The sequence below is a fragment of the Enhydra lutris genome, unplaced genomic scaffold, assembly GCF_002288905.1.
Source record: "Enhydra lutris kenyoni isolate GAN:26980312 unplaced genomic scaffold, ASM228890v2 scaffoldscaffold75, whole genome shotgun sequence".
In the NCBI taxonomy this organism is placed as follows: Eukaryota; Metazoa; Chordata; class Mammalia; order Carnivora; family Mustelidae; genus Enhydra; species Enhydra lutris.
The window spans coordinates 3,685,290-3,704,848 of NW_019154159.1; positions in this window are offsets into that span (position 1 = coordinate 3,685,290).

Here is a 19,559-nt window from a genome sequence, read left to right on the forward strand (position 1 = left end):
CCACTGGCAAGGCTGGCTCCCTACAGATCTGTGCTTTACGCTTAACTTGGTAAGCGTATAAAGGATGTCATTAAATAAAACATTCCGAACTCCAGCATCACTTTCAGAATCCCTCTCTCGCAGGCCCCAGTCCACCCCTGCATTAATTAGCCTGCCTCATGCTCTGTCCCTCCAAGTGCGCATGCCGGGTCACCCACATGGGGACAGACACCTCCGACCTGTCAGCAGTGGCAAAGTCAGCAAGCCCGCCCGTCGGGCCCGTGCTCCCACAGACAGATGGCAGGAGGCCCAGGTGCGACCAGGCAAATGAGGAACAGGTGCCCCAGCATACTTCCTCTCCCCTACCTCTGGGCCAGGACACCTCTGCCATAGCCCCACCCCCATCCTGGCTACCCAGGGGTTGCATCCACTGATGTGGGGGCCTTCCCTAGGCAAGGTGTCTGGGAATGGCCCCAACTGTTCACACATTGGTGTCTCCACCCTGTCATGGGACTTTGTAGAAATGGCGCATAGGACCCCTCCCTGGGGCACAGGTTTGGCAATGTGACTGGCTTTGACCAGCGGGAGGTCGCCAGATGTGATTCAAGGCATCTGTGTGCCATTCTGTCTGTGCCTCTACCATGGGCAGCAGAACGCCCCCGGGAGCTGCTGCCCGGCACCTGGGACCCGGGCTGGCCCCGCTCTGAGCAAGGGGCCGGGCTTGGCCAACCCGCAGCTCGAAGCCAGCCCTGCCTGGATGAGCCGACACCCAGCCGACCTGCCGACGCAGCTGGAGATCCGGTTCCGAAAGTCACTAGCCCTGAATGAGCAACTCCTGGTCGGTGGCCCCCAGCAGAAATACGGGGCTCTGGTGGCAACCGCTTCGTCAGCCTACCGAGACACCAGCCTGCCGTGTGTGGTTCTGTTCAAAGACGCTTCTTTAACTTAATGTTGCTGATTCACGAACATTGAGCTCATGAGGACCTGGGGGACCCGTGCCCCTCAACTCTGAAGATGGAAAAATCCACAGCTGTCGAAAACACTAGAGCAGGCTAAACCCACGAAGCCAGTCAGAGTCTCCGGACTCCGCAGCAAGGTAAACATCCCCGTGTTTCCATCCCAGTGGGACAAAAAAGTCCGTGTTCCTCCTCCCAGCCACTACAGGCTCCGGCTGCGTGACCGCTGCCAGAGAGCGCAGACAGGCTGCTCCTGTCCTCCACGGGCTTCAAAGTTCTCGGTGCTTCCTCCACAGGTAGAGGGGAGAGTCTCCACAGCTGCTCTCCTTCCTACCCGTCAGCAGGGGTGCGGTGAGCGGGCGTGGGATTTGAGGACTGCAAAGTGGGAGCAACCCCAGCATCCCTGGCAGGTGCCCTTGAAGGGAGCTGGACCAGGCTCCTGAGTGCAGACCTTTGCAGAACCGCAGACTTCAGTGCGGGGAGAAAAGACTTCTCGCCACAGAGACCAGACTGAAAGGGAAACTGCTAACTTCTGGGTGATGTGGGCAGTAAGCAGCCCCATCCGCTCAGAAATCACAAAGTGGCCAGGGCCAGGAGTCAAAGAGCACTGACGGCTCAGCTGCACCGGCAAGCCCACGAAAGATTAATAGCTCATCTCCATCTTTATGAGCTCTGCTCCCATATGATGCTCTCGGGAGCATCCAGGAATTACATGAAAATTATAGGAATAGCGTGGGGCCCTCGGCTGTCCTTGGCACTCAGGGTTCTGGCCATGGGACTTTAGACAGGGGATTAGCCAGGAGGGCAAAGGGGCCCAGATATGCTCCGTATCTTCCTTAGGAAAGAGAGGATTAAAGTCATGTTGCTTCAAATCCATATTAATCTGAACTTTAGGGAGCTCTCCCCTTGCTCAGGAGCACTGACGGGGAGAGAACCGTTTCCGAGATGGGTTCTGGAGCCCCAGGGGTTAGGAAGGACGGAGCACCCTGGAGCCCTGGGGGAAGCGTTGGAACCCTCAACGGGCGTCTGCTGCTCCGAGCACTTGAGAATGCAAGTCCCAAGTCAAACGGCGCACACGCCTATCTACAGACAAACTACGAACGAAGGGAATACCTCTGTGTACGTAAGTCTCTTCTCGGAAAACAAAAGGGCGTGCGCTGCACAGTCCCAAAGGCTCCCCAGGTTTCAACCCTGAACTTGTGCCCCTGGCTCCACGCATACCAGCAAGGGCCAAAGCGCACCCCTAAAACAACCGACTCTTGCAAAGGCGACATTCCCTACTTCCCAGGCCCGGGAGGGAAGGAAGCAGGAAGAAGTGAGATGTGCCCTGTGCCTCTGACTTTCTCTGGCACCTGTGGGAAGTCTCTGTCCAGAGCCTCCATCTCACGAGACACGGCCTAACGGGGGTTCAAGCCTGGCGTGGCCACATGGCAGCTTCGGGACCTCGGGCCACTGGGTTCCCCTCTCTGGGGCTCACTGCACCCTCCACCTCATCAGGGGCATCTGGGGTTAAATGAGTCCATTCAGAGGCAGTCCTCCAAGCCGTCCCAGAGCAGAGTCAGCACACATATCCACTGGCCATCCCGGCTCAGGTCCTGGGCCCCAGAAACCCACTCCCGGGAGCCCACCCACTCTGCAGGGAGCCGGCAGCCCCAGGAGCTCATGCCTGCTTGCCTGCAGGTTCCCTCCGCGCAGACAACCCTTCCCACCAGCACGTGGCTTCTCCCTGACAGCCCTCGCACCCCAAGGAGATGCTCCATGCCACCTTGAGCATCCCCCAGCCACGTCCTCCCACACCCGGGCTCTGTGTACCCAGGAAGTGCAAAACAATTGTAATATTGTTCTGAGCCAAACATAATTAGGAAGGTAAATCTAGAACAACAGCTAAATCACATAATGCATTCCAGATCCAAGACGACATCACTGGGGGATGTGTCAGGGTCTCGGGAGCTCTGCAGCACAGAAGTGACAGCTGTGCTCTCCCCTGGCTGTCTCCTGCTCCCCGCACCCTCCCCTGCAGCCTGCTACAAGAGCAGAATGGGCTCCTGGCTTTCCCGGGGTCCACATGGAGCTCTCCGTGCTGGGCGGGTACACACAGCAGACGGGTCCTTCTAGAAAAGCCGGCAACCACACACTCAGCAGGAAGCTGACAGGCAGCTGCCATGTGCCGAAACTGCAGAGACGCGTGGGGTCGTGCTGTGGGCGCGCCCATGTAGGGGGAGGCAGTGCCTTGGTGGGGGGAGGGGGATGGTGCCAGGGGGGCCATGCTGGGTGCGGGGAGTGCCATGGCGAGGGCAGTGCCGTGGAGGCCAGCGCTCCTGCGAAGGCAGATCCCTGAGCAGCTGCGGGAGGCTATGCGGCAGTCCTCCTGACAGGCTAGGGAGGGAGAGAAATGTTCTGAAATGTGCACGTGTGCGTGAGTGTGTGTGTGCGTGCACACATGTGTGCAGCTGCGCAGAGGGGGACGGCTGTGTGTGTGCCTGAAGAAGAATGGGGTCACGGAGGGGCCGGGCAGAGGCTGAGGTCTGGTGGCAGAGGGGACCCTCAAAGTCCATCTCCATGTGGCCAGAGGAGGGGACACGAGACACAGGTTCGGGTCACACAGGGCAGGGGATGCAGAGGAAGAGAACGCAGCTCAGACGGGGCACAGAGGGGAGGTCCCAGTCAGAGGTCTGGACTCCAGGCCACCCGTGACACTGAAGCTCAGTGAGGCCTTTGGCGGCACCCCTACTGCCACCCGGGGCCCCGGTGGCGCTTCTGCCTCCTGGGGGGAGGCAGGTGCAGGGAGCCCAACAGGACCCTGGCTGGACCCAGCCTCTTCTGCGCTGGAGCCCACCTTGGTTAGAACTGGAGGGTCCCAACAGCCCAGTCTGAACTGAAGTTGGGTTTTCTCTCACGGCCTGTGGTGTGTGTGGCTTCACGCCCGCAGCCCCCACCCCAGCCACCCCTGGATTCCCTGCACTGCTGCCCCCCACCCCGCTCCGGCACACCTCCCGAGAGGCCTGCTGTGACCGTGGCTGGTTCCTAAGGCCTCAGAGACAGATGGCCTTGACTGACAGTTGCCCACGCAAACCGTTCATTCACGGCTCCGTCGGGGCTGAGGGGGGACCACAGGGTCGCTCTGCCCATCCCCCACCCCTTCCCTTTCCTCCCTTGGCTCCACCAGAATCGCAAAGAGAAGATTAAATAAATAATGAGCACCGGCGCGGGAGAGCCCCGGGCACCTCTGAACTGAAGCCACAACCCGCCGTTGCCCTCCATCACCCGCCACCGGGCTCTGGGGGCACGACGGCAGCCTGGAATCGGGACACCCCATTCCCAAACACAATCTGGGGCAGAGGGGTGAGCCCGGTAAACGCCGCGTCTCCTGGCATGGGCGTCCTCAGAAGGCGTCTGGCCTGACTTCATCAGCTTTGGATGATCTGGAAAACCATTTATTTGCTCCCGCCCGCCGGCCACCCATCCTTCTGCAACAGGCAGGCCTGGGGAGATGCACGCACACGCACCCCAACACCAACCGGGCTCCCAGGGAGCCGAAGGGACTTGACGTTTCAAAGGAAGCTCTGTGTTCCCGCACAGGGTGCGTGTCCGTGGTGCTCCCACTCTGCCGGCCCCTGACTGATCTACACCCACAGGCCCAGCCAGCCCAAGTACACTGGGTTTTACGGGTTCTCTTTCCCTCTTTCCCTTTCCCCAGCCCCAACTGGCTCCTCCACATGATAAAATTAAACGGAATAAAATCGGCCCCGTTTTTCACAGAAAGGTTTGGAAGGATCTGGAAGCAATCCATTTCCCCAGCTCTCCAAGATCAAACGATGAGCCAACGCCCCGCTGTGTATGGCTCGAGCCTCCCAGAGCAGAGGCACTCTGCTTTCTCCAGCTCGTAATGCTAATCTGGTTCTCTGGGATCTCTGGAAACAGCTGGAAAATTTGCCCCACACCACAGCACAGCCAGGCTCCACAGAGGTGTGCTCCTCTGCTCTCTGGGGCCTCCCATGTCCCCCTGCCTGGCCCAGGACCGTAATGGGCGGGCAGGCTAGCTGGCCTGGAGGGCCATCCAGGTTGGGGTGGGAGGAGGATGTTCTTCTGGTGGGACCAGCGCCATCTCCCTGCAAACTCAGAAACAGACGCTCATCCCCAGGGTGCTCTCTTCCTGACTCTGGGACAGCCAGGGCTCTCACGTGTACATCCTCTGGAGGGGAGGGTTATCCCGGGGCAAGAGCAGAGCAGCGGCCTGGGGACGGAAGGCCAGGGGCAGGGGAGGGCTGCGAGGCATCATCTGGGAGCTCGCCTGCAGGGAAAATGAATGCAGGACTGAGTCCCCACAGCTCAGTGTTCTGGTGTGTCCAGATGTGGGGCAGGGAGCTGGGGAAATCTCTTTCTTCTCCTCCTCCCCAAACCACTGGCTTCCTTGCAAATTCCAGACTTCCCATGATTTTAATTTTATGGTTCACATTTTCTGCCAGCAGAATCCCAGATGACAAGGTAGAAAGTCTGCCTTGATTAACTGTCCCTCTGGCGCTGAGGCAGGGCCCGGCATGACAAACAGCAGGAATAAAACCGAGAGAGGCGTGCGGCAGGCAATGGCGGGCCGGCAGTAAATCCCGGCTCTGATGGGGCCGAGATGAGCTGCTTATTTTATGGACGGGGAGCGCGGCAGCCCCCCCCGCCCCCCCCCCCCCCCCCCCCCCCCCCCCCGCCCCTGGGCCCCCGCCCCCTCCTGGCTCCCATGCAGTGGATATTGTTTAAGTAAGATAGAGTGGAGTCGCTCTATTGTGTCATTGATTTTTAATAAAAACGGGTAACGTGCTGCAAATCTGACGGTTATTTCATTTCTGCTCTGCTTTGCCCAGATGTCCAGTAACTTCCCCCAAGGGCTCCATCCAATGGGCAGGGGCGGGCCCGGTTCTGTGAGCGGTCTGGGAGGTCTGCCCTCCCTTCCCTCTTAAACAGGCGTGCACGCTCAAACACACAGTGTACCCGCGTGAACAAGCACGCGGGTGTGAGCACACACCTACACACCCACATTGCTCTCAGCACACCACATGCACATGTGTGTGCTTTCGTGCACATGTACGTGAGCCCACACAGGTGGGTATGTACACGCAGACACACGCGTGCGCGTGCCTGCCTGGCCAGCAAGGAGGGACACACCAAGCCTGCGCTCTCCTTCCAACCCAGCTCTTCCGTCTGCGGTGACCTTGAGCCTGGCACGAATGAGGCGGAGCGTCCGGGAGCGGGCAAAGGCGTGGACGTGGGGCGGGAAAGCTGGAGCAGCAGCAAAGGAGGACAAAGGGAAGGGCTGAGGGGACCGGGGAGTGTGTCCCCGTTACACCGGGAGGAGCCTAAGCCTCGCACACCCCAGACGGAGGTTCTCCCAGAACCGGGCAATACCACCCGCCAGCCATAGCCAGGCCTCCCAGGGCATCTCCGTCGGGCTCCCCAGGATCGTGGAAGGAAGCGGAGGCTCTGCCTAGTTTACGGTGGGAGCAAGGCGCGCTGTTCACCAGTGACCTCGAGCTCACAGCATGGGTCCGCAGGAACACCAGCGAGCCTAGGGTAAGTAAGCCTCGCGCTGCCGGGCATTGCCGACGATCCCCAAGCATTTCCACAAGCGGTGCCTCCTTTTGTGTCCCATGTCCTGTCCCCTGTAGCTCCAGAAAGGGAGGAGCCACACGGTCTCCATCTCATCAACAAGGGATCTGCAAGGTGGGGGACTCACTCAGGGCACATGGGCCTGGGCAGACCCTACTTCCCGCCTGACCTCCCCGCCAGCTGGGGCCCTGTCAGCCACACCTGGATCTTTCCTCCTGGGCTCTCCAGGGTCAGCAGTGTGTGTGTGGGGGGGGGGGGGGCTCGGTGACACCGTCCTTTGACTCCCATCAGGGCAGCTCTATCCTCATACTCTGGTCACTGGCCTTCCCCAGTGGCCATCACTTCTGACCGTGGAATCCGTAGCTAACCCACATGTGATCCATGGACCACATCCCCCCTGCCCCCATCCGCTGACACAGCATGGCCAGGAGCCTGGTCTCTGCCCAGATGCTCTGCTCTCCCCAGCAACCCCACTGTTGGAGCCTCTTCACCCTGATCCCTGTCCCTGTGGACAACGGCAGCAGGGCCTCCACTCCCCGCATCCGGCTCCCTGCTTCTGTTCACCGCCTGCCTTCAGCCAAGTGTCTTCTCCCTCGAAGCCTCCTGCTCTCCCCCCACCCACAGGAAGGGCCTTCAAACCTCTGGTCAGGCCCAGGCCCTGCCAGGTGAGCTGAGACCAGATTCACAGTGTCCATGGTGGGCCGCAGCTGGGTCGCGGGCTGGGAATGTCTCCACAGCTGGCTACAGCCCGGGGGGCAACTGCTTGGCAGGTCACACACCCCAGGGACACAGAGGGGCAGATGGGGCCAGGATGCCAGGAAAGGATGTCAGAGGAAGGACTGTGGGGGGAGAGAAATGGTCTGGGCAGAAGTTCCAGGGGTGGGAGGCAGAGCGGCACCCATGGGAGCAGGGCGTGGGGAGCGCTGAGCGGGGCTTCAGACAGGGCGTCTGCCTCAGGCACGAGCCCAGTGGTCTTGGGGGTCGCCTCCCTCTCAGAGCCTTCCAGTCCGTCATGGGTCAGGAGCATCCCCCAAAGTTCACATCCGCTGGAAACTCAGAATGTGACCTTATCTGGAAAAACGTTCTTTGCATATGTAATTAAAATAAGGATGGAGATGAACTCTCCTGGGTTGGGGGCAGGGACCGAAACCCCATGTGCCTACCTTCTAAGCAACATAGGAAGAGGACTGCGTGAAGGCTGCCGCAGAGATGGGAGTGATGTTTCTACCCACCAAGGACCTCCAGCAGCCACAAGAAACAGGGACAGAAGCACACTCTCCCTTGGAGCCTCCAGAAGGAGCCAAGCCAGCGTGCACACCTCGAATGCAGACGTGGGGCCTGCAGAACTGGGAGAGTGTAAGCTTCCATTGCTTGTGATTTCTGACCTACAGCAGCCCCAAGAACCCACAGCGTCCTTATCTGAGAATGGAGGGCTGGAGCAGCATGGGCCTTAGGGGTGGATACAGAGCTCAGCAGCCCAGGTTGGCAGGGGGGAGGGGAGGGGCAGGGGGAGCAGGCAAGGGAGGAGCGGAGGAGAGCAGATGTAGGGAGAGAGTTCAACAGTGAAAAGCATATGGTAAGTACTCCAAATGGCACTGGCTGCTGTTTTTAATATTTCATAGCAAAATGCAGATTTAAAGCACAAAACCAAAGGCAGGGCCTTCGGACCTCAGAGGGAGGTGGGGACAGGGCCACAGAACAGCAAGCTGGCTGACAAGAGGGGGGATGGGAACTAATGTGGGACAGTGGGTGGAGGGAGGGCAGCCATGCAGGAGAGGGGGGAAGGGAGATTTGAGTCCCATCAAACCTGGTTCCAGGAGGCCAGGACCCAAAGGGTTTCCTTTCCAAGTAAAAAGCAGAATTCTCAGGGCTCCACGTGCTGCCTTGCGGCCGAAGGGCCAGAAAGCCACAAGGGAAGATCTCACCGACATGGTCCCAAAGATTTCTCATCTCAGCAGCCCCTGGATCCCCCAAAGCAGGGGAGGGACAGGCAGCCTGGCATTGGGGGTCTGGACCTGCTCCTCAGAGACCACAGGCCTGGGCACACACCCTCCGGAGAGAACCACTGACTAGGGGAGGGGTTAACACCTAACCCCACTGGGCCCCAGCCTCCCGTGGCCTCTGCTGCCCTCCGGTCTGTGCTGACCCAACAAGCCCCTGGGCCAGACCCCCGCCTTGGGGATCGGCAGCCAGGCCAAGGCTGGGTGTGCGTGTGCGCGTGCGCGTGCCCAACACACTTCTCCGCACTCACTCATACTCACGCGCGCATTGCGAGAGTTAATAAAGGGACACTTCCGCTGGCATGAAGTCAGGTGGCAGGGAAAGCTCACTGCCTATCACTTGGAGTTAAATGCTGACCCAAGAGGTAGAGATGGAGAACCTTGCAAGTGGATAGACCCACAGGAGGGAGGAAGGTTTCCTCCTGCCGTAGCAGCAGCCCAGCCAATGAGAGACTGTCACAGCCCAGCCAATGAGAGACTGTCACAGCCCAGCCAATGAGAGACTGTCGAAGTTCATCCAATGAGAGACTGTCACAGCCCAGCCAATGAGACGCCCCCATACTTCCATTCCCCAGTGTACTCCAATGGACTTGCTGTTTACAACAGCCTTCCCAGCAGCCCCTTTGCTCTATAAAAGAGCCCGCGCTCGCTGTGGTTCTGCGCACCTGCCTGCGGGTCTGCGGTGGCTTTCGTGTTTCCGGATACAATTCTCTGCTCTTGCAGAATAAACCCATTTCTGCTGGTAAAATGACAGGTTTTATTTTTCAGTGTCGCCATCACACGCAGGTGCACAAGCTGGCTCCCTATACCTGACCACCAGCCCCGCCCCCCTCGCCGACACCCCGCTCGGTGCGCGTCTGCGGCGCTCCCGTGGCCCCCACCTGCCCTGAGTTCAAGGCCACGGAACGGAACACCATCGAGGAGGCCCATGGGCCCTGCAAGGCCGGTCCCAGGGGTGACCCGCGGGGGCGGTGGCCACAGGGGCAGACCCACCCGCCGCAGGCGACAGGAGCCCTAGAATGACAGCAGCAGGAACAGAAGCACAGATCCCTCGCCCACTACTGGCCAGGACGAGTGTGAGCACTACACAGGCCCTAACCGCTAGCCTTCACAGCCTCCCTCTGACCCATGATGGGCTCTTACTCCCCCCTGCCCCAGAGGAGGAGCCCCGGCCAAGGTGGTGGGGTCTGGGCCCCATTCTGGCACCTACAGTGCCGTCACATGCACGGACCAAGGTGCACATCACCATGGACAGAGACAAGAGAACACGGGGAAGGGGAGCAGCAGGCTGCACACCAGCCCTGTCTCAGGCTTGCCTGGCGGAGTTCAGGCTGAACGCCAGGGGCTCGTGGATTCCTGGGTCCTTGCAGAGGGACCAGGGTTGGGGCCAGCCAGGACACGCCCACCCTGTCACCTCCCCCACGGTCTGTGAGTCATCCCGCTCCACTGAGCCATCTCTGTCTAGTTCAGACCTCTTCACAGGCTCTGAGCTCAGCAAGGCCAGAGGGTGGCTGGGCATGTGTCACCAGCTCTGAATTCACTTCCCTTGTGACAAGAATCTACACTCACGGAGCTGACCGGCTGAGTACACCCTGCCTCCCCACCCTTTGCCATGATGTCCTGGTCAGCACTGGCCCCACGTGTGCTGTCCCCCTGAGCAGCACAACCAAAGCCCACGTGCCCAGCTCCCTTCCTACCTCCCCACAGGCGCCCAAGGCTACCTGGGACTCCCCACTGTGCCCTCATGTGACCTGCCTTCCTCCCTTCAAGCACTGCCCAGACTGCCCTGCACAAGGCCCATGTCTGGGTTTGTATTTGAGGAGCTTGTATCTGCTCTCAAACCAATAGTATCTACAGATACTGCGGAATATCCAAAATATGTAAAGAATGTTTTCATCACTCAGAAAGAAATCCTGCACTCGTTCCTAGTCCTGCCCCACTCCCTGTCCCTACCAGTGGCCGACAGCCACTATTTGCTGTCCCCAGACGTGCCTTTCTGGACATTTCATGCCAGCGGAACCCTACAACACGTGGCCTTCCTCGCCGGGCTGCCCTCACGGCGTGTAGCCTCCTTAAGGTTCAGCTGTGCTGTACCCGGTGTCAGAGCCTTTTGAAGGCTGCATACTAGTCCACTGGACGGAGAGGCCACACTTTGTTTATCTGTTCATCCGTGCACGGACACTGGGCGGTCGTCACCTTCTGGTGACTGTGAGTGACGCCGCTGTGAACACCCTGTGCATTTCCACGGAGCTCGGGCTATGAGGGAGCATATATTCTTGTAAAAAGGTCCCAGTGTCCTGAGAGAAAGTCAAAGAAGCTGAGCAGACCCTGGAGCAAAGGATCCCAAATGTGTTTGCCAAGCTGCGTCAGCCTCAGTGCAGACTCGCCGACTCACTTCTCTGCTGACCGCCCCTCCCCCCAGACCTGGGAGGGCTGCCTCTGCTTCCCCAGCGCACGGCCCATGCAGACTGGTTCCTAGAGCTCGACATCATCACCGACAGCCCACCCGTCTAGACCAGCGCTCCCCCCCCCCCCCCCCCCCACAATCTCCCTCCCCATGTGCTCCAGCTTGGGGCCCATAAGGAATGCTCCCCCGGCACAGCCCATCCTGCCTTCACGGATGCACAGCTTGGGTCTCAGCAAAGTCCTGGGAGGGCAGCCTGGACGCTGTCCACGCACAGTGCATTCCAGAGCAGCTCCGCCCCCAGGGGACGCTTGGGGATGCCTGGAGACACTTCAGGTGGTCATGATGGGGGACAGCACCTGCGTCCAGCAGGTAGATGCCAGGGATGCTGCTGAACGTGCTCCGGTAACAGGACAGCTCCCACACAAAGACCTCTCTGCTCTGACCATCAACAGGGCTCAGACTGAGAAACCCTGACCTTGGAGGGAAGTCCCACAGTGACTGCTCCTACATGTCCCTGAACGCTGGCCAGCCGAGCGGAGAGCAATATCACTCATCAGAAGCCTGAAGGGCCAGCTCAACACTGCCTCATCTATCCTAGTACCTTCAGGACACAGAATTCCATACTTCCCAGAAAGTTCCAGAAGCTTCTCTCCCAGCTTCATGCCCAGGACAGGCTTCCCTGTTTCCTCTCCAGGCAGCAGAATGGCAGATACCTGGTCAGGAGCCATGGGGGCCAGGCGGAGGCGCTGTTCCACCCCGGGCTCCCACCCATCTCACCCCACCCCCGGGACCCAAGGCCAAAACTCCCCTTGTGAGGACTGGGACACGGTAGCCTCCCCTTCAGACACCTCCCTTCCCCCTCGACATTATCCCAAACCAGCTTTGATGTGTGGTCACTGCCTCCCGAGTGTGAGGCAAGAGGGTGAGCTTGTTAGCAGTCAACACTTAAAACCCAGCTCGATTTTGGGAGCTGTTTTCGGGGTGCCGTAGTCTCCCAGGGCCTCTCCAATTGGGCGCGGCTCCAGCCTCGGGTCACATCAGAGAGGCCCTTGGGTGAATTCCAGGGCTGGAGGCCCAAGCCGCAGGGAAATCAAACTTCCAGCCTCATCCCGCCACGTGGCCGTACAAACATCCCACAGACTCTACCCCCCGCTCTGCCGGTGGCTGTGTTCACAGAGGTCACACGGGCACCGCTCGTCCTCCCATCCACTGGGCAGAGCAGGGGCTGATGCCTACCTCCACTGCACGGAAGGACCAACTGAGGTGCAGGGAAGTTGCCCGCGTGAGGGAGGGGAGAGGGATTCAGCCCTGGACTGGGTGCCCCAAGCCTGGCTTAGCCACCCCCCTTGCTCCCCCGCCTCTGAAGCACGAGGATTTTCCTACAGGCAGTGGGGAGGCGGCTGGAGGGCTTCCCTCTGTTCTGTGCTATGCTGCCCACATGAGCACCACTTGGCACAGGCGGGATGAGCCCTACCGTGGGTCAGCTGCAGTAGCAGAAGGGCAGGAGTGCTGGGGATGGGGTCACAGTAGGACAGAGGGACCTAGACAAGAGCCTTCGGACACTGCAGTGGGTTGAATTATGTCCAGTCCAGGTGTTACCCCTGGACTCTTAGACTGTAGCCTCGTTTTGGAATAAGGGTCTAGAGCGGCCTGAAATCCAGTGACCAGAATCTTTAGAAGAAACAGAAGAGAAAGACATACAGAGAAGGTCACATGACAACGGACTGACTGGGCCGCAAGCCAAGGGGGACCTGGGTTTCCAGAAGCCAGGAGGCAGGAAGGATCCTCCCGCAGAGCTTCAGGCACCTTGAATCTCAGACTTCCGGCCTCCAGAGCTGTGAGAAACTCCATGCAGCCCCAGGACACTTGTATAGACCTATTTGAGGATTGAGGTGAAGTGCTTCCCCTTAAAGTGTCCCCAGAGCAAGGTCAGTGCATGAACCCGGTCTTGCCAAGCCCCACCCCCCCGCAGCTGCTTGGCAGACCTCCTTGCCTAAGGGAGAGCAGCCACCAAGATGCCCTCATGGAGGCTCTGAGACCAGACAGAAGCCCAGCATGATGGTGCTGGCAGCCATGCTCCCACTGTGGCCACTCTCGTGTCTGCCGGCCACTGGGGGAGGCTGCTCTGCTGGACGGCGGGGTGGGGGGTGTCACTCAGAAGCCCAGGTCCCTCTCCCAGACTTCCCAGCGAGCCGGGAGAGCAAACAAGACTTCCCCACTCTGGCCCCATGCTGGCAGGGGGGTGGGGGGCCGGATCTGGTTCTGACACCATGCTTCCTTTGGCTTCCATGAAGAAAATTAACATTTAATTACAGTAGGAGCAGAAAAGAACACCTCTCAGAGAAGGCGGTGGGAACGTGTCACCCGCCACCGTCTCCCTCCCCCGCCCACGAAGCTCCTCCCCTGAGCAGCCTGCCCTGGGCCCTCCTCCCTGGCCAGCCGCAGCCTCTCTCCCAGTGCCCTGGTACCCCATCACTTCCTTCAAGGACGTCAGCAAGAACTTCCCGAGCCCTCAGCAACCTCCCCCCCGCCATCACTCCAGCCCGGTTTATGACACAGAACCATTCTGAAGCCTCCAACCTTTTCCACCCAGAGATATTTCAAAATTTTGCATAATTGCCAATTAAGATCATTTTCATCATTCAATTACAGGTGAATATTCCTATGTACTTACTGGAAATGCGCACGCGCGGACACACACACTGGATGTGGCCAGCACAGACCCTACGGCGCATCTCCCTTGGCAGACACCCCGAGGACGCTGGGTGGACGGCGGCCACAGCCCCCTGATGGCCCGTGCCCCGCACGCGCACACAGCGGCAACCCAGTGTGGCCGGGCAGGGGTGGGCTCAGCCCACTGAAGCCCCGATGGGCCCCTCCACCCCTGCCACTTCCGCAGGGTCAGCACCTCCCTGTGACCCAGCCAGCCCACCTGTTAATTAGTCACTCATTAGGCTCATCACAGCTATCTCGCTTCCCACTGTGGGGGAGACATTAGCGCGGTGGACACTGGCCCCAGATGCACGTGACAGGTCTTCAGGAGGCAGGAGAGAAACCCGCGCTGGATGTTCGTGCAAGCTGTGTGCCCCTCTCAGGAACGCAGAGGGCACGTGTGCGGGGACGCTCGAAAGCCCACTGGGGTGTGCAGACGCTGTGCATCACGCTGTCCCCCTGAGGGCAGGGCTAGCAAAGAGGCTGGTCCCACTTCAATCCTGACCAGGTCGCTTCCCAGGCGGAGACCGGAGGCCTGGGCCTAGAACGGGAGGACGAAGGGGGACCACAGAAGCAGCTCCCTCCACACGGGGAGAGGCGGTGCCAGGCTGCCAGAGCAGATGCGCCCACAGGAGCAAACGGGGACGTGGATGCTGGGATGGCGGGTCCAGGAAACCCGGGCCACCCCAAAACTCCCAGAGGAGTGGCCAGTCCATCCGAACCCACGGCCACAACCCAGGGGCGACGCTGATAGAGAACACGACCTGTGTCTGAGCAGAAGGCCACGGAGCTCGGGGAGCCTCACCAGGGAAACCACTGCAGGCCAGGTGCTACGTCCCTACGCGACTGAGAGCAGGCTCGAGGCCCGGGTCCAAAAAGACAGATCCTAAGAAGGGAGAAAAAGCAAAACCCTTGCTAAAGAAACACATCTGAGCCGCGAAACCTCCCTTTAGGAAAACACCGGCCTGGCTTTGCTGCCTGAGGGCTGGCGGCTGTCAGCCAGAAGCTCGGACAGCGCCCTCCTCTGGGGGCGGACGCCCACCTGCCCCCAGCGCGGGGGGCCCCGACTGAAACCACAGCCATTGTCTTCCCAGCAGAAGTTTCTGCGCACAGACAGGCCATAGCCCTCCTGCTGCCTGCCCGGCACCGCTAGGACTACTTGCTGTGGAAATGCACAACTATCAGAGGCCGTAATGATGTTCAGGGGTCATTCGCAAGAAATTGAATCTAAACACCTGGGTAGTAAACGAGAAAAAAAGGTATTAGGAAATTGGGTTTTAAGTGTTTTATGCTAATTTATTCTGCTCAGCCATTAGAGTCAACCTGAAGCCGGGGGACTGTCAGTGTGGGTAACAATCGCAGGCAGAGACAGGCTGGGAAGAAGCTGTCACCTGCGTTGTGCTCAGAGGCCAGAAGACAAGCACGCCAACAACGCACCAGTGTCATCTGGGGGACGGGGAGGAAGCTGGCGCAGCATGGGTTCAAATCCTCCCGAAAGACGAACTTCTCACCTTGACCGCGACTCACGCCTCCAACCCGAATCACGGGGTGAGGCAAGCCCTTGGATCACAAAGGGCCAGAGGGAAACCGTCCTCTAATGAGGACCCTGGGGGCTATCGCAGGCGGTTACACGCGACTCGGGAGGCCTCCATGGGGCACCTGAGTTCACGTCCCTGCTCTGCCGCTTGCTGGCCCTGAGACCCTGGGCAAGCCGTCTGACCCCCCAGACCTTCCCTTCCACCATCTGAAAACCGGTGTGGAGCACGACCTGCACCACCTGACTGTCACGGGGACGACGAGATGGCGCGTGAAGCCTGGCTACAGTGCCTGACCCGAGGTAAGTGCCTCATAAATGCAGCTACTGGGAGGGGCCACCTTCCTCTGCGCCCAGAGGACCCCCATCCGGTAGGGCCCTCGTCCTCTGCACAGATCCCCTATGGCTCCGCTCGCAGTCCCACAGAGCTAAGAGGGCCTTCTGTCACGTCCCCGTGTGCTGATGTGTGTGGACGCGTGTGGACGTGTATAGGCGTGTGCTAATGTGTACATGGGGTCGGCTCCTGGGGGGAGGGGGCAGAAGCTGCGTAGTTGGAGCCCCAGAGGAGGATGAGGTAGAAGAAGGGAGAGAAGCAGGGAGACGGGACTGAAAGCTGGGCTTTCGGGAGGAAACAGGACACCAGGGTGTGGAGGGACACCTGAGGACGTGCATCCCAGGAGGTGGGGACCGAACACCCGACGGCACACGGATGGGCCACAGGCAGTGCAGCGGGGCCCATGCTCTGCCGCGGACTTTGTGGGAGGGGCACGCGCAGTCAGGGTGGAAGGGCGCAGCGTGCACTGGGGCCTCTGCAGGGAAGGGCGGCGCACCAGGCGAGGGGCCTGGATGACAGACGGTTGCTGGGCACCGGACGTGGGCTGGACCAGGTCCTGTGTGTTTGGAGGAGATGGTCCCCTGCCCCTTGCTGGGCCCGGGCATCCCAGCCCCCCAGGAGGTGTGCGGCAGTGAGCACGTCGCTTTACCTTCTGGGTCTACGCAGCGGGGGTGACAACGGGGCCGGCCTCGCGGGGCTGCCGAGGACCCGAGGGCGTTTCTGCAGTGCCCCCGTGCGCAGTCGGAGCAGGCGTCACTTACCACAGCTCCGCACAGCGTGAAATGCCGTGGCCGTGGGGGGTTCCAGCCCCAGAAGGCGGACTGGCGGTGGCATGGCCCTGGGCCCTGGTGGCCACAGCCCAGGTCAGAGCAACACACAGAGAACAAGTCACAACTGGAGCGGTCTCGGGCACACTCTGCCCCTCTGGGACAGGGAGCTGTGGGGCCAGCGGCGGGAAGAAGCGGGGCTTGCGTCTCAGCAGGACCACGCCCCTCGTCCCTCATCCCCTCCCCCCAGGGCATCTTAGGCTCCTGTTCTCTTGGGATAGCCTAAGGGCAGCTGGCGGGAGGCAGGGGGATTAAAAAGAGCGTGAGGATCAAGAGAGCCAGAGACTTCCACTATGCCCAGTGATGCTGGGGAGCCTGCAGCTGTGCTGAGGTCACAGACACAGGCTGTGACCCCGGAGCACTGCGGAGTGTGCAGGGGTGCAGAAGCGTGACGTGTGTGGGGTGTGTGTGAATGTTGCGAAGACGTGTGCACGTGTACAGATGGTGTGCAGACTTGGCAGGAGTATGTGGACGCATGTGGACGTGTGTAGGCATGTGCTAACACGTGTAGATGTGTGTGGACACAAGCAGAAATGTGCAGTTGGCCGGTGTGTGCAGACATGTGCGGACACACGCACGCCCCTGCAGCAGCAAAGCTCCAGAGCCCCCCACCTCCCGAGGCTGTGCCCTTCCACAATGGGTCTTGGGGAACAGCTGTCACAGCCACAGGCACTGTCCCTCTGGAGCCCTGGGCTGCCCAGTGCCAGGGCCAGGGCTCCCCAGGGGCCGAGATCTACCGTCCCTATTACACCACTCTGCCTGTCCCCCATCTTGGAACACAGAGCAGCTTCGTAAGAAGGGGAGGGGTGCACTGAGGGCCTCGGACTGTGGCTGATGGAGACCAGGGACCCGACTCAGCTCCCAGGGGCTCGGGTCCACCATCCTGGAGGCCTGGGGTGCACAGCAGGCCATGTCGCCTGGGGAGTGGACGCCCAGCCCTGTGGATGCCGGCCATCCGGGAAGGCATTTCTCAGCTGTCAGGTGTGCCCCACACCAACCTCACACCCCTAAGTCCCGGTGCACCCTCTGACCCTCCAACCCTTGCTCTGGGAGGGTCAGCCCGCCCCAGGAGGTGACACTGACTCACCCCAAGCCTGGGCTCATCGTTCCCCTGACCCACCCCTCCCACCTGGGACCCGTTACGACTCCGGAGTGGATGGGGGATGAGCGGCTGAGGCGGGACCGGACAGTTCGGCTGCGTGGTGATACGTGTCGAATTAGCCTTGGATGCCCTCTCCTGTGGGGGTGTCTGGGGGACGGGGAGTCTTCATGCAGCTCACGAGTAGGGGACAGCCCGTCTAACCTCTACAGATGTCACCAACTTCCAGAGACCCGTGGAGTTGTCCAGCCGCTTCAAGGTGCCTTTCTGGTTGTCCCAACACTTCCACCCGTTCGTCCTAGGGAGGCAGCACCCACAGGTCCCCGGCACCCGCCTTGGCAGACACCCTCCAGGCCCCCGTATCTGGGGAGAGTCGGAGCATCCTGTCACCCCAGGATGGCAGAGGCACAGGTCGGCAGGGAGCTCAGCGGGGCTCTGCCCCCCTTCCCTCCCCTCCCACCGTCCCTGCCAACAAGGTGGGCTAAACCAAGTCACTGCACACAGGGGTGACAGGGCCTGTCCTCGGGTGGCCGAGTCCCGGGGTGGAGACCAGCAAGACACTAGTGAACAAATCGTGATTTCTGATGGGGGCGGCTTGATGCCCAATGTGACGGCCTCAGGAGGGTCTGGAAGTGAGGAGAAGGTGTGACCACTTGGACCGATCCCTGAATGCACAGAGCACTCATTGGGAGGGGAGGGTTATGGATTCCCTGGGACGTCACCCGCGCCAGGGCCCTGCTCTGCACTACCCCCCACCCCACAGCGAGGGCCCCTGCCCCTCCCCCGTCTCCTACTCACATGGTCTCTGCAGGCCCCAGACCCTCCCCTTGGTGCCTCCACGGCCTGCACCCAGGGTTCGGGGCCTCAGGACCTCTCCCACCACCTCCCACCCTCTCGACTCACTCAGGAGGCTCCCGAGAACAGTGGTGCAGGGTCCCAGAGCTCTGAATCTGGCTGTGGAAGTGGGGATGGGCTGGTATTCTTCCCTATCCTGTCTGGCGCAGGAAGGACACAGGGACAGCTGAAAGGGAGCGTCTGAGCATTAGGACGCTGCCCTCCACCCACTTCTAATGCCAGACTCAGTGTCTCTCCAGGAACCAGGGATCCCGGTACAGTCAGAGCTTGGGGGGGGGTGATGGTAGGGGGGTGCCCCGCCTGAGAGGAAGGGTGCCAGGAGCAGGTGGGGCTCTGGGCAGGGAAATGCTGGGGGGGGTTCTGTTCTGCATCGCACAGACTCCGAGATTTCTGGGCCATCCTGACAATGGCCGCATTCCTGAAGTCTGGCAGGAAGACCCCCCAGCACTCAGCAGGTACCGGGATGCCTGTGCCTTAGAGGCGGGATGTCGAGATTCTGGTGGTGGGGTGGGGGCTTAAGGGTGAGGACTAGGGGATGGAGGGGTAGAGTTTTATTTCCTCATTCAACAAACGCGCTTTGAATGTTGGAACTTGCCCTAAAAACTGTGGTTTCTCACAACGGCCAAGAGCCTCTCACCACACAAATGGATGCGCAGAACGTGTCAGTTCATGCGGCGGAATACAGCTCTTCCTCAACTTGCAAGGGGCTACGTCTCACTAAACCCATCCCAGACTGAAGCTGTCCTAAGTCAAAGGTGCACTTACTGCACCGAACCCATGGCCAGAGCCCAGCCGAGCCCAGCCCCACGCGCGCAGGACACGCGCGCAGCCCACAGCCGGGCTGCACGAAGCCTGTCTTCCCAGAGCGCTGACCACCTGTCACTTAGTGAACGCTGTACAGAGAGTGACAAGCGGTGGCCGTGTGGGGACAGGATGGCTGTCACCGTATGGGCTGGGTGACCCTGCTGATCGCGGGCTCGAGGGGACTATGCTCGTTGCCCAGCATCACGAGAGAGAATCAGACCACGTATGCACACCAGCCCAGGAAAACATCACGTTCAGAATCACAAGGAGGGTTTCTACTGAGCATGTATCACTTTCACACCATCGTAAAGTCGAAAACTCTTTATGTCCGCCCATGGAAACCATCCGAACTGCTCGGTTACACCGAGAGAACAGTTGCTGACCCGCACTCTGTCATTCTCCGACAGGCAGAGGTGGCCCGCTGACGTGAAATGTCCAGGGTAGGTAAATCCACGAG